We start from the raw sequence: 15,775 nt of genomic DNA, 5'->3' as shown, positions 1-15,775 counted from the left end.
TACATAACAAATATAAATGAGTTAAACCCACATACATTCATTCTTAATAACATTCATCAAAACCAAAGTATGAAATATGTGAAATCAAATGCTACTTATTACAATAGATATCTCCCTGACCTGCTCATATAATAAAGTGGGTTTGCTTCAGAATTTTTTTAGCTATACGTCCAAACGGCCTACACTGAATTATAACCAATAATAATACATAAAAATTCTAAAAGTTTCATTAGTATACCTGTAGGCACAAATACCATAAAAAGGAAATGCACTAAGTGCAGAAACAAGTTAATTCCCACTCTCTGTTAAGGCCCCCATGATTCTCTATGGTTTTCAGTTGGTATATCCAATAGGCCTCCAGTCTTCGCAATTTGCGATCCAAGTCCCCCTTTCTAACATCTCTAGGGGGTTTATTTATAATTTGAAAGGTCAAACATTCTGCGCTCTGGTGTTTCTCACATGTTTAGCTATAGCCGATTTGGAATCTGCACGTTCAAATGCTGACATATGCTCCAAAAAGCGAGTACTCACCATTCTGATAGTTTTGCCCACATATTGGGCCCCACAGCTGCAAGTTGCCAGGTAAATAACCCCTTATGACATGCAGTTGAAATATTGTTTAATGTTATATACAGTCCCTGTTACTGAACTCTGAAATGTTTTAGAGACCTTCAACAATGAACATGACTTACACCTGGTGCGTCGTAATGCAAAGCATGGGGTTGGCAGCCACCATGTTTGACAGCATAACTTACAGTGTCCATGCTCCTTGGTGGTGATCAACAATTTAGAAGCATCTTGCCAGGACCAGGTCAGCTTCCAAAGCACATGCTCCCATTTGGCAATTAGCAGCACTGAATGTGACCCCACTGAGCTGCTCTTCATTTTCCAATGGGATACAGAGTAAGGGGGACCTGTGCAGGGGACTAAATGTAGATGGGTAGCAGGGATTTGTTTCCCTTTAAACACTGACTACAGCTTAGGTGCATGTTTATATCATAACAGTAATGAAAAACTTTGTAGATGAAAGAATGTGTGTACCATAAATGTTGCACTAATTCCAGGATGCATGTGGAATACTTGTTTGGTTGTATTATCATGCCAGGCTTGGCCACACCACATGTATTGCACCTGCCATGATATTTATTTATAAGCACTGTCCTGGATTTCCTTTTATATTCTATTTATGGAGTTTGGATAATAATAAAATGTCTGTTTTGAATCTGAACCAATCATGGGAAATTAAATAATGTGTTTCCTGTTTGCAAACATAAAAAACCCTGTGTATTGCAAGGTTGGCTGCTAGCCTGGCTGACCCTAGCTACCAGTTTTTAGGCGGAGATCCCTTTATTTGCACAATAGAGGATAAATAGGAGAGAGTCTGGATATTATTTCCTTTATGGGGTCCTTCTGGGCTGGGGGTACTGGACAAAGTCCCTTTCTCAATATAACCTCTCCCCTGTATAAACTTCTGTATAGCCAACATAATGGCAGGTGAGTGACAGACAGATAACAACACAATAGGTGCAGACAAGAGACAAAAAGAGCTCACACCAGTGCTATCAGTCATTCATTTCATGAGTAAATCTCATAAGGCATTTCTTATTCTCAGTGAGGTGCCACGACTTCTAAGTCTGTGTATAGGGGTAGAAGGATCCCAAACATAATGCAATTATTTCAAATAGAACCCTATGACACTCTTGTGCAGTTAGAGACGCTGAATCCAGGGAAGCTCAAAATTATGCATTTTTTAAAAAAAATGTTTTTGCTTATTTTTGTTTTTTGGCCAAATCTTTTTCTGGAGAATTCTTATCTTTAGAGCCAAAGGAAAATGTGCTCTGTTTATACTCAGAACCATCCATTTATCTCCCCTTAATAATTATATAAAAATAAGAAAGCTTTCAGGAATGTATTGTTATGGTTAAAGGGCCAGATTGCCTTTCTATTAAAAAAAAATAGATGTACTATAATACATGTATGGGACCTGTTATCCAGAGTGCTGTGGAACAGTGACGTAACTATAGAGGAAGCAGACACTGTGATCGTGGGGGGGGGGGCAGGGGCCCTGTCCGTAGGCTGCTGCCTTTATAAATATATATAACCTCCCCTTTTCAGCCACACTATACATGTATACCTGTGAGGGGGAGGAGGACTTGTGTGAGCGGAAGAGTTTGCTGGGGGGAATGGGGGTGTGTGTGTGTGAAACGTTGGCTGGTAGGGATTGCTTTGCACGGCCCCCTCTGAAGAGTTTTTTTGCTGAGGATATGCAACTGTTTAGGACCTGGGGTTTTCTGGATAAAGGATCTTTCCATAATTTGGATCTCAATGTCTTAAGTCTACTCTGATAAGGATTTTATTATATATTAATTGGGATCAAGTACAAGGTACTGTTTTATTATTACAGAGAAAATGGAAAATAATGTAATTATTTGCTTAAAATGGAGTCTATAGGAGATGGCCTTTCCATAATTCTGAGCTTTCTGGATAAGGGGTTTCCAGATAACTGATCCCAAACCTGTAGTAGCAACATATTCCACAGCCCTTTGCAAAGATTACTGATCATTAATTTCCATCAGTCCCTGCCCCTAGGGTCCTTCTAAATTCTTGGAGTGTGGGTAAAAACTGAGCGCCCAAGAAAACCACACAGAGATTGGTAGAACATATACATTTACCTTGGCCCATGAAAGCAAGTGCAAGAACACTAAGGGGTGTACTGGCTGTGCTCTGCACCTTGCAATGGATTAGAAAACTGGCACTGGTTGCGGTTTGCAGCACAGAACGGTACATCTGCTATAGGACAAGTGTAGTGATTTGCAGGTCAGCCCATCTGAACCCGATCCTGCAATGCTCATATACCCTTATACACACTTATACAGTGTCGGACTGGCCCACCGGGATACCAGGAAAAGTCCCGGTGGGCTCAGGTATCAGTGGATCCCCATGCTGCTAAACATTTGGCCTATTTCATGGTCATTACCTATTTCTTTGAGAAAAACAGACTAAACAGATGGAATAATGGATTATAGTATGTAAAGAAAAGAGACTAGGAGAATAAAGGTTGAGTGAGGAAATCAAGAATAATAGTACTGAGAGTGGCCCCTGGTTTAAGGTTTTTGGGTGGGCCCCTGGTCTAAGGTTTTTGGGTGGGCCCCTGGTGTCCCAGTCCGACACTGTACTTATATATCCTCGCCAAACCCCAATTGCTGATGCCCCTTGCACAGGGCTGGGCACAAGTATATACATGAAAACTGGCATATGTGCAGAAGGCACCAGTGTATTCCCATCACTTTCCTGAAGATCAGTGGTTCCCAATCCCATACTATAGAATTGGTCTCATTGTGGGGTGGGGTTCAATCAGTTGCATGGGGGGATTTTCCAGGCTTTATGTTTGATTGCCAAAAGAGGACTGAAAAAAAATGTATTTTTATCACAGGCCCTACTTCTCTGACTTATTCATGGTGATTATGTTTCTTGTTGATAAACAGCACCATGCCTTTCAGCAACACTGTCAATTCCGTTATCACTTCCCCTCTTTCTGTGGTATCTGCCACTCGGGGTGTTTGGTTCCTTATACTGAATTAACTCACTGTGAGGTCTGAAATTTACTTTAATCCAGAGAAGACTTTCAGTAATCAAATGCAAATAAGTGGGTCCCTTTTATAGTTCTTAGGCGACTGAAATCATTTAATAAGTAATATTCTAGTCAATTTTACTCCCCCCCGCCCTTTTCCTGGTACTACCATACACCTTGAGTTAAGACCCCCCTCCCAGGAAGCTGCCATCAGAGGGGTAGATTCACTAAAGAACGAAGCTGCTAATGCCAGCAACAATTCGCCAGCGTTACTATCCGCAGGGACATCGCCTATTCACTAACAGGCGCTAGGGAAAGAGATCGTCGTGGGGGCAAAGCTGATACGGTCGAATATTTGCCCTTTAGTGAATATACCCCAGAGTGTTCTAGCCCCACCCACTGCTTGAGTGACAGACTCCTAGTGCTCCTGCCGTCAGGGCCCAGGGTCTGCGTCCTCTATAGTTATGCCTTTAAAGAAACAGTAGCATCAAAAACTGAAAGTGTATCAAAGTAATTGAAATATAATGTACTGTTGTGCTGCACTGGTAAAACTAGTGTGTTTGCTTCACAAAGACTACTATAGTATAGTATATATAAACAAGCTGCTGTGTAGCCATGGGTGCAGCTGTTCAAGTTGGAAAAAGGAAGAAAAGGCACAGGTAACACAGCAAATAACAGATAAAACACCATTGCATTGGACAAGGCATATCTGGTGTGCGCTATGTAACCTGCGCCATTTCTCCTTTTTTTCCAGCTTGAATGGCAGCCCCATGGCTACACAGCAGCTTATTTATATAATCTATAGATGTCTTTCTGAAGCAAACACATAACTTTAAGAGTGCATGGCTGCCAGCGCCGATTCTGTCGAAGGAGCCGCCTGAGGCACCTCCTGCAATGCGCCCCCCTTGCCGGCTTACCTGTTGGAAGGGGAGGCAGGAATACTAGTGCTGAGAGCGCAATTACGCTCTCTCGCAATAGAACGGTCGAATTTCAGGTATAATAAATGGAAATTCGGCTCTTAAAGGTACAGGGAGCGGCTTTTTGGTGCCCCTGGAAACCCCTCTGGCGCTGTTGCCTGTTTTCTCAGCTCGCCTCATTGGCGGAGCGCCCCTGATGGCTGCCAACAGTATATTATATGTTAATCACTTTAAAAACATTTTTTGGTGTTACTGTTCCTTTAAGGGATACAACTTTAGACCTATCAGTATTTGCATCAACTCACATGAATCCCCAGGGCAGGGGTGTTAAAGTGAAGTTGGAGAACAATGCCTCTCAATGTAATTGATGTTGTAGATAAAGGTATTACAGGCTGATATGAGGTCAAAGGGATGCTTTGTTGCTTTCTTCCTGTCTATATACAATATATTCATAAAGTGAGAGGTTAGCAGCAGTGGCAGATCTTGCTTCCAAATGAACCCATGGTGCCAAAGCTGCAGTCACTGCCTCATTATATCTATCACCCAGAGCTTCTCCCCTATAATCTAAGCCAGTGCTGTCTATCTTCTGTGGTAGAGAGGGACGGAATTTTTCTGGCCTACATAGTGGAGGGCCGATAATGCAAGCCAGTGTTGACCACTTCCTGTTTTTAAACCACACCCACTTTAAACCACACCCATGTTACCATAAGACCACATTAATGGTGGTAGCACACCACTCATCACTCATATGTGAAACAAGTTTAGTAAGTCATATTAAGACATACCCTTAATTCCATATGCCTCCTCCTTCCCTGTGGATAATGCAGCAGCCCCCAGCACATGATTAAACTCTTTAGTGGCCCCTAACAAACCCCCAGAACTAATACCAGTTTTATGTTCCACAGGCAGAGCATGGCACACACAGGCAGAGTATGGCACACCCAAAGACCATAGGGCAGGCAGACTATGGCACACCCAAAGAGAATAGGTTTAGGTAGAATAGAGCAGGAGTCAATATGTACTACATACAGTGACACAGTGCTGGTGCTCCATTAGCATTTTGTATAAGGGTGAACAATGTGGGCAGTTTCAGTCTGGGTCTCAGGTGTGAACAGTACAGGGTTTTAATGATGTTAACAATACAAGTGTTACAAGTGTGAACAATGCAGGGGATTACAGTCTCAAATTGAGGTTTAAACAATGCAGGGGCCAGTTAATCTCGGTAGTGATACCATTTAAATCTTACACATGGTAAACAGACACAGCAGGTAGACTTTCATGTGGGGGCGGGACACAAAGTGGGGGGTCGCGGGCCGCCAGTTGGACGGCCCTGATCTAAAATAACAGAAATGTTATAGTTCCTAGTGCATGAGAATGCTACTTTGGAATGTCATTGACTTTATATATAGGACAAAACCATGAACCAGTCTGAGTAGAAGAAGGTGGCACTTTAACTAGCTCCAAAGAGGAACCTATCTCTGCATGATGCATCCCATTTCTACCAATACACCAGCCTCAACATCCCATTCCTACCAATACATCAGCCTTTGCATCCCATTTCCTCCAACACATCAACCTCTGTGTCTCATTCGCTCCAACACATCAGCCTCTGCATCCCATGCCCACCAACACATCAGCATTTGCAATTTTCTTCAAAGCTTGCAGCCATTACTGTATGTCCATCTCTGTCTTTTCTCTTCCCACTATATAATTCAGCCTCTAGATCCCACCATTACATATTAACTCCAGCATCCTCTGCATTGACGTATTTGTTCTGTCTCCTGTATTGTACAGAGACCTACAAAGCTCCAGTCCTCACTCCAATCACACCTTTCAAATCAAATGGGTGCAAGATGGTCAAGTTAAATGGAAAGTGGCATATACAGGGCTGCCATCAAGGGGGGGGGGGGTACTGCAGTCAGGGGACCCATGGTAGAAAGGGTCCCCAAGATGGAAAAGTATGGTTCATGGGTTGCAAAAAAGCGGTGTACTTGTGTACAATGGAAGGGGTTTAGTTGGACCATGAGTGGAGTTGTCATAAATGGGAAGTGATCAGGGCAGATCAGGAGCATGACCATGCACATTAGGGTTTTTTTTCTCATTTGGGCCCTATTTTACTTTTTAGCAGGGTCCACCACACCAGAATCCAAGGTGACAATTTGGCTAATATTTAAGGCCCCCTGGTGGGTGGAGGCCTTTGCTAACTTAGTAGTATGGGGCCTCATAACTGATAGAGGGTCATATGTCAAAAATACAATTCCACTGTAAGGAATGTAAGGAAGCTTGAACTAGTAAGTGGGCTAGTCAATAGAATACAGTGCATCCCCCCCATGTGCAGGGGAGGAAATGGGGTCCACTTAAACCTCATCTGATGTGCACCCACAACTGAAAAAGTCTAAAAAAATACTGTTTGAAGCAGGGCTTTCCAGACAGTATCTCCATAGCCTTTTTCTCTGACATAGCTGTTATAATAATACAGCCCCAAACATGTGAAATAGCAGATAATTGTTAATTCCCCTTTCTTAAACAGAAAATTGTTATGTTCCCCTGTCTTTTTGTGTTGTAGAAGGTTTGTCTGTCAGTGTTACATCATGCCAGTGGGGTTGACCAGTGGCCTGGCTGGGAAAAAAAATAAAGTGAATTAGCAAGATTAAAATATAAGAAGGCTGGAATTATTTTGCAGAAAAGATGGCAGTCTTACCTGCATTAGAGTGTAAACACTTTATTGTGTCTGACATGTGAGTGTGCAGATGGGGGGGCACTTGCTCTCAGCCCATAAATATCATGTTGGCAAACACATGGCTCCCAGTAAAGTGCTTCTCACCGTGACAGCCGCACAGATTAATGTGTTTGACGAGGGGCTCTCTTGTTCACGCACTTCAACTCTCATGTTCAGGATTTGCTTCTTGTCAATGCCCACAGAATTCCTGGAACAAGCTCAGATCTCTGGTTACCATTTCTTTTTTTATTATGAGACCAAATAATCAGAGAGGAGCTGAAAATGGCATCGCTATCCTCACATATTTGTATTTTATGCCTTTTTGACCAAAAATCCAGTTTTCATACCTTAAAACTGCTATTGGGACGTCTAGTCAGTTTCTTATAACAGTCTCCTAATTAATTATCTAATGTAGTAATGTAGCTAATGGGTGACTCTGTGACACAATTCTCTGTTATAAAGATAGCTAGAATCTCGGCCATAAAGCAGGGCAGGATTGTTGCTTACAATGGGGATGAGATGGGAACTGTGCCACTGTGACAGAATTCTGGTTAAACAGAGCTTACATATATAGGACAGGGATCTCTGAGTATCATTAATGTATTAGAAGGGATATTGCACCCCTGACTGTAAATTATAAGGATATTATAAGTCACTGAGGCTCTGTGACCATATAAAGGCACAAGGTTGCAGGCTGAGTTAGTTATACAGGTAAGGAAAGTCCAAGATGATTTGTGATGTCTGTATATTTTACAATACAGGGTACATTACTTCATATGACATAACTAAACACAGACTATAAGAATATAAATTGCATTATATGCTTTATTAGAATTATGTTTCTAATAAACCTAAAACAAATTATCTTTCTTGTCCATGCGTGTGCCCCTCCCTTCTTTTTCTGTGCCAGTAAGACATGAACATTTACATCCTACTCTATATTATTCTGACATATTGTTTATAAATTGTCCCTTCCTGGTATTTTTTTCCCTCCCTGGGGTGTGAAGGGATCTTAGCACAGAATTGGCTCTGCAAGGGCACCGTCTGTTCTCTGTATCCCAGACAAAGGCCAGGATTTGAGGACATTGCCTTTACTTGTGTGTTGGTGCTTTAATACCAGTGTCAGTGCCAGACTCAGCTTTAAAATGAAAATATTTATGTTTATCCAAAGAAGGACCAGTGGTGTTACTAGAATGTATTGGGCCCCAAAGCAAGATCATTGTAGCAGTCTGTCCCCTCTGCCTCTGGTTCCTCTATAGCAGGGGTCCCCAAACTTTTTTTATCCATAAGCCACCTTCAAGTGTAAAATAATGTCGGAGAGCAACATAAGCATGCAAAAAGTTCCTGGGGTTTCCAAATAAGGGTATTGTTAGCTTCTACAGTATGTGAACTTGTAACCAACAGGAAGCTCTGTTTGGCAATACACATATTTTTATAAAACTAAACCTTGCCCTAAAACCAATAATTCAAAAATAAGCACCTGCTTGGATGCCAGTAGGAGCAACATCCAAGGGGTGGGAGCCACTGGTTGGGGATCACTGCTCTATAGCTACAGCCCAGTGAATAGCATTGGGTGGAAAGGGACCAACATTTTTCTTTTGCTGGAGGGAATCAACATTTTCCTTTTGCCGTAGGGAATGCATTTCTTTCAGACAATTTTCTCCCTCAATTAATAATCAGATTTACTCCAATACTAGAAACATTGGGTACCTATCGCCAGTGTTAGAAATCTTCACAACTTCCATGTGTATAATACACAATGAAATGTTTTTTATAACCAATAACGTGTTCAAACAGAAGGTCAGACTGCTATTTGTGTCTCTCTTGGTTGTACATTTTTTTTACTGTGTCTCTCAACTTCCCCTTTTTCTGCTTTGCAATAAAGCACAAACACGTCACCCCCCCTGAAATAAAGTGGAGTTTGGCAGCAGTGGCCATAGGGTTATAAACCCTCCACAATTGTCAACTCTGTGTTGAACTACTGCTCACGGAGAGGCTGTTTGAGCGAGGGAGATGACATATTGTTTCCCTTACACTGTACAGTATGGGGATAAAGCTTATTGTGTGCCCGAACATTCCTACTCTGTATAATTGTATTTATGCATATGGGTAAGAGGTACCGTATTGTTAGACAGTACAGTATGATGGTATAACGTATTGTGTGTCCACAGCATTCCTTCTCTATATATTTTGGAGGATGCTGGGAGAACATCCCTGTCTCGGAGGAAGATTTCACGGTGCAGGAAGCTGGAGCTAATGGACATTTACTTAGCACGGGGATGAAATGGGGGGGAACCAGCCCTTATCTACTGTAAACATCTCTGCTTGTTTGTCTGTATGAGAAATTGCTCTCCATCAGATAACGAAGAGCCAAAGGTCTTTCTTGCTGCAAAAAAGGTAGAAAGTGGAAGAAAAGCTTCATTTACTGCCAGATGGAATGGGTACTGGGATGGTCTCCTCACAGATGAGAACCTTGCCTCAGGCGGCATTACATCACAAGTTACTAGGGGTGACAAAAAGCTGCTCCTGATAGTTTTACGAGCAGAATTTCCTGTTTTAAAATCAGAAAATTGTCTCAGTTGCGCCTCCTCTAGGACCCACTCCAATGCAAGATAAGGTATGAACCAGGGGTTGGGGGCAGCTTCACAGGAGTCTTCTCAGGGCAGCTGAGGGGCCAGAATCTCCCCTATCTCCTTACCTCCTAGGAGCCCTGTTAGGTCTGCCTTTAAAGGGATAGTATTCTCTATTTATCATTTTCTTTCTCTATAAACATTCACCAAACATTTAGAGCCCAGGGAACCTTTACTCTCTTTCATTAAACCAACTACTTGTCTCTCCCCCCTTCCTGTGTCAGATAATCTGCACCCACTAAATGAGGTTACACAGTCAGACAGGGGGGGGCAATGGCATGGTGGCACTGTGAGTAGGGTACATAGACAGTTCTAACCTTTGTCCTGTTACAAAAATAATACATATGGAAAAACTTTTGATCAACTCACCACCCAATAACGTTTGAATGTTTTTATCAGTCACCCATGGGGGTACCATACTCCATGCAAAAATATATCAATATTCCTAAATATGCCATAGGCCCCCATACTATGACATAAGAACAGATTACCCCTGGGAACATTATAGAAGCTATGGTTCTTGTGTCATATTCATTGAAATCAACATTTCTCATCTCAAAGCAACAAAAGCAGATGTGATTTCATGGATATTTTCAATATTTCAACAAAATTGTTATTTGTGTATTTGTATTATAAGGGATCTCTCCTCGTAAAATCAGATAGTCAATGGGAATATGAGGTTGGAGATGGGAAGATAAAATCCTTCCTGTAAATGCGGTGCCCAATCCCATTCTCACGGCTTTGCTCATATCCTGCTTTCCTGACAATACACATCTGCTTTCCCCTAGCAGCTTCTGTCAATTGTTCTGTGGCTTGTTTTGAGCTGTCATGAGTCTTTCATGGTGCTGTGTGGGGATAGGAACATTGCAACACATAGCACATAGCTGTATCCTCTGTCATAACAAACAATAAATACACTTCTGGCATAAAAAAAAACAATAAATACACTTCTAATGACTTCTAATATCCTTAAATGTGTGTACATTATCCCTTATAATACATAACTGATACTCAGAATTCCCTGTATAACTCAGCCTGCAGCCGTGGGCCTTTATATGGTCAGTGACTTCTAATCAAGGTCGGACTGGGCCGGTGGGACAAAAAGAGAAAACCTGGTGGGCCTGCCCCTGACCTCCTTCCCCGGCCCTGGTCATGGCATAAAAAATAGGTTCGCTGCAGTGGGGGGCTGAAGGGGTTTCCGGCAGGGTCAGGTAGCCCGGAGGGAGGCCCCTGAGACAGCAGCACCGGTGGGCCCCCCAGTCCGACCCTGCTTCTAATATCCTTATAATTTACAGCAGGGGTTACATTAACCCCTTATAATACATCAGCTATACTCAGAGGTCCCTGTATAACTCAGCCTGCAGCCTTCTGTTGGTCAGCCTGTAGATATTCCTATCAGTGTTTGCATGGTTATTCCTTGTGACACACATCAGTAAATCCAGATGCTTCTGGATGCACAGCCTAAGCCCTACTCCTGGTTAACATTAGTCCTTTGGTAATATAATTATGTTGTACTGGTCCTACAATATATTAGAACCTGTAAACACCCTATAGTAAATAATATGCATTTTGGACCTACCTCTGTGCTGTTATAGCCGTGCAATTAGAGGTTTAAAGGGGTTGTTCACCTTTGAGATAACTTTTAGTATAATGTAGAGAGTGATGATATTCTGAGATAATTTGCAATTGGTTTTAATTTTTTATTATTGAAAGCTGTTGAGTTATTTAGCTTTTTATTCAACAGCTCTTCAATATGCATTTTAAGCAATCTGTTAACTAGGGCCCAAATTACCCTAGCAGCAACCATGCATTGATTTAAATAAGAGACTGGAATATGAAAAGGAGAGAGTCTGAATAGAAGGATCAGCAACAAAAAGTAGCAATAACAATACATTTGTAGCTTTACAGATCATTTGTTTTTCTAGATGGGGACAGCAACGCCCATTTGAAAGCTGCAAAGAATCAGAAGGAAAAGACAAATAATTATAAAACTATAAAAAATAAATAATGAAAAGTCGCTTAGAATTGGTCGTTCTATAACCACCCTTTAAGTGTTAGACTTGCTGTAATGCTTCAGCTTAATTATGGTCCAATACATAGTAACATAGTAATTTAAGTTGAGAAAAGACATGCAGCCATCAACTTCAACCTTTAAAATATATATATATATATATATATATATATATATATATATATATATATATATATATATATATATATATATATATATATATATATATATATATATATATATATATATATATATATATATATATATATATATATATATATATATATAACCTGCCTAACTACTATTTGATCCAGAGGAAGTCAAAAATTTAAACCCTTCTGATGCCTCTCCAGTTTGCCTCATGGGGGGGGACTCCAAGATGGCAATATTACTAGTCCCTGGATCAACTTGTACTATGAGCTATTTTCCATAAATCTAGCTAGAAGGTCATCCAACCCCTTCTTAAAGCTATCTAATGTATCAGCCTCTACTACTGTTTCAGGGAGAGAATTCCACATCTTCACAGCTCTCACCTTAGCTGACCTTGTGTCAGTTGGGAGGACCTACTGGTAAATAAAGCATTAGAGAGATTATTATATGATCCCCAGATACCAGTGCTATAAAGTGGAAGAATGACTCCCTCCTCCCCTTGAATCAATGCCCCTTTTAATACAGCTCAAGACCTTATTTGCCCTTGATGCTGCTGACTGGCATTGCTTGCTACAGCCAAGTTTATTATCTATAAGGACTCCAAGGTGCTTTCCCATTATGGATTTGCCTAGTGCAATCCCATAAAGTGTATAAGTGGCTTGGATATTTTTACATCCCAGGTGCATGACTTTATCAACATTGACTCTAATCTGCCACTTAGCTGCCCAGATTGCCAGTTTGTCAAGATCCTGTTGCAAGGATGCCACATCCTGGATGGAATTAATTGGGCTGGATAGTTTTGTGTCATCTGCAAACACTGATACATTACTTACAACACCCTTCCCTAAGTCATTAAAGAACAAGTTAAATAAAAGTGGACCCAATACTGAGCCCTGGGGGACCCCACTAAGAACCTTATTCCAAGTAGAGAATGTACCATTAACAACCACCCTCTGTACCCGATCCTGTAGCCAGTTTCCTATCCATGTGCAAATGACTTTAGTAAAGGACAGTAACACCAAACAATGAAAATGTCAAACTTATGAAACTATAACTTAACAGTGCTGCACTGGTAAATCCAGTGCGTTTACTTCAGAAACTTTACAATTGTTTATATATACAAGCTGCTGTGTAGCCATGGGGGCAGCCATTCAAATCTGAAAAGGAAAAAAGGCACAGGATACACAACAGATAACAGATAATCTCTGAACTATACAATGGGATTCATCAGAACTTAACTGTTATTTACTATGTATCCTATGCTTGAATGACTGCCCCATAGCTACACAGCAGATTGTTTATATAAACTATACTTGTGTTTCTGAAGCAAACACACCAGTTTACCAGTGCAGGGCAACACTGCATTATATTGTGATTTCTTTAAAACGCTTTGAATTGTTGGTGTTACTGTTCCTTTAAGCCCAACAGCCCATAGTTGTGAAAGCAATTTGTTGACCCCTACATCTTAGCAACAACTCCCTACATCTTCTGTGGGATCCACTGTTTGATATATATTTTATATATATCTACATATATATATCTATATATATCTATATCTACAAATATATATATATATATATATATATATATATATATATATATATATATATATATATATATATATATATAAGCAAAAAGAAGACCAGCAACACTGAGATCTCTTGTGATATACTCAAATCTGTATTGTGAAATCACATGAAAGCCGACGTGACGTTTCGGTCCACACAGGGACCTTTCTCAAGGCAACCATGTTTAACCCCAAATTCATTTAAATACCCATAAAACCAAAGGTGAAAGAACAGGGAGTGACATCAGCATCGTAAAAAGCCTCATAAGAGGTGTGTGTAAAGTGTCAAAATTTCAATAAACGTGACCATGAATCCCACAGTATAAATCATGTGATAAATATTTGTAATAAAAAATATTAAAAACAATTTATGTGTACAATTTATTTATTACAAAAAATGCTACTCTGTCTCAAATCTTATCTACTGTGCAATGTGTGACAATTATGTTGCGAAAGAGTAGTACTATTATATCTCAAACTTTCATATACTGTGCAATGTGTAGTATATAATAAAAATCTTGAAAACAGGCAAATTGCCATTAAAGATATATCCAATACAGTAAACAAACCGTAATCCTCAGGCTGTAGAGTAAACTCATATTAATGACTAAAGTACATCTACTGATCAGCCCTTCAGGATATACTGATAAAAACACCTAAACCACAGCTAGGCATCAATATTTTAGGCCACATACCATATATTACAGATTAATACAAAACGAAGAAAGAGTTACTATATGGATACCATTATCTGTTCGTAATCCTTTTAAATCTTATACGACTCATATGGGACAGATGTGCTTACAAAAAACAATTCAAAGCTAGAGAACTATTCAAGCCCTTTGGGGCAACGCAATTAAGTTCATAAGTCCAGCACATCTGTCCCATATGAGTCGTATAAGATTTAAAAGGATTACGAACAGATAATGGTATCCATATAGTAACTCTTTCTTCGTTTTGTATTAATCTGTAATATATGGTATGTGGCCTAAAATATTGATGCCTAGCTGTGGTTTAGGTGTTCTTATCAGTATATCCTGAAGGGCTGATCAGTAGTTGTTTCCTGCTTTTCTTATTCATGGTGCAATAGATGTACTTTAGTCATTAATATGAGTTTACTCTACAGCCTGAGGATTACGGTTTGTTTACTGTATTAGATATATCTTTAATGGCAATTTGTCTGTTTTTAAGATTTTTATTATATACTACAAATTGCACAGTATATGAAAGTTTGAGATATAATAGTACTACTCTTTCGCAACATAATTGTCACACATTGCACAGTAGATAAGATTTGAGACAGAGTAGCATTCTTTTGCAACAAATAAAACACACACATAAATTGGTTGCACTACTCTTTCGCAACATATATGTTACACACTGCACAGCAGATAAGATTTGAGACAGAGTAGCATTTTCTGTCATAAATAAATTGTACACATAAATTGTTTTTAATATTTTTTATTACAAATATTTATCACATGATTTATACTGTGGGATTCATGGTCACTTTTATTGAAATTTTGACACTTTACACACACCTCTTATTATGATGCTGATGTCACTTCCTGTTCTTTCTCCTTTGGTTTTATGGGTATTTAAATGCATTTGGGGTTAAACATGGTTGCCTTGAGTGCTGCCCTTACCAAGTAATTATATATATATATATATATATATATATATATATATATATATATATATATATATATATATATATATATATATATATAATAGACTCAAGACAGGCAGACGGCACTTCTGGAAAAGGTTTATTGGGGTTGCTGCTGTGAATCCTAACGCGTTTCGGGAATAAATCCCTTAATCATAGATATATATATATATCTCTCACAGGGTTTAACTCTTTATTTATTTTTGGAGATTATATCCTATAATATTTATATTGCTCTCAGTGGAGCCCCTTTTTTTGAAGCTTTATAAATAAAATCTGAATATTTATAGCTTTGCCTTTGTGATTTCATCCGTTACCAGTGCTCATAATGCTCAATGCTGTTGGTACGGGGTAGGAGGTGGGGTATATTGTGAATCTTATTAATGATCTTGATCATCAACCACATGTAAAGTGGGAAAGAGATTTAAAGGGCCCCATAAGGCACAGTGCTACATATACACATATATATATCTTTAACATATTAGAACAGTACATATTTCAGTGCTACACTATGGGGTTGTCACCCTTTCGGTGTGTATTC

The sequence above is a fragment of the Xenopus laevis genome, chromosome 9_10S (genome assembly GCF_017654675.1).
Source record: "Xenopus laevis strain J_2021 chromosome 9_10S, Xenopus_laevis_v10.1, whole genome shotgun sequence".
Lineage (NCBI taxonomy): Eukaryota > Metazoa > Chordata > Amphibia > Anura > Pipidae > Xenopus > Xenopus laevis.
This window is presented reverse-complemented; position numbering follows the sequence as displayed.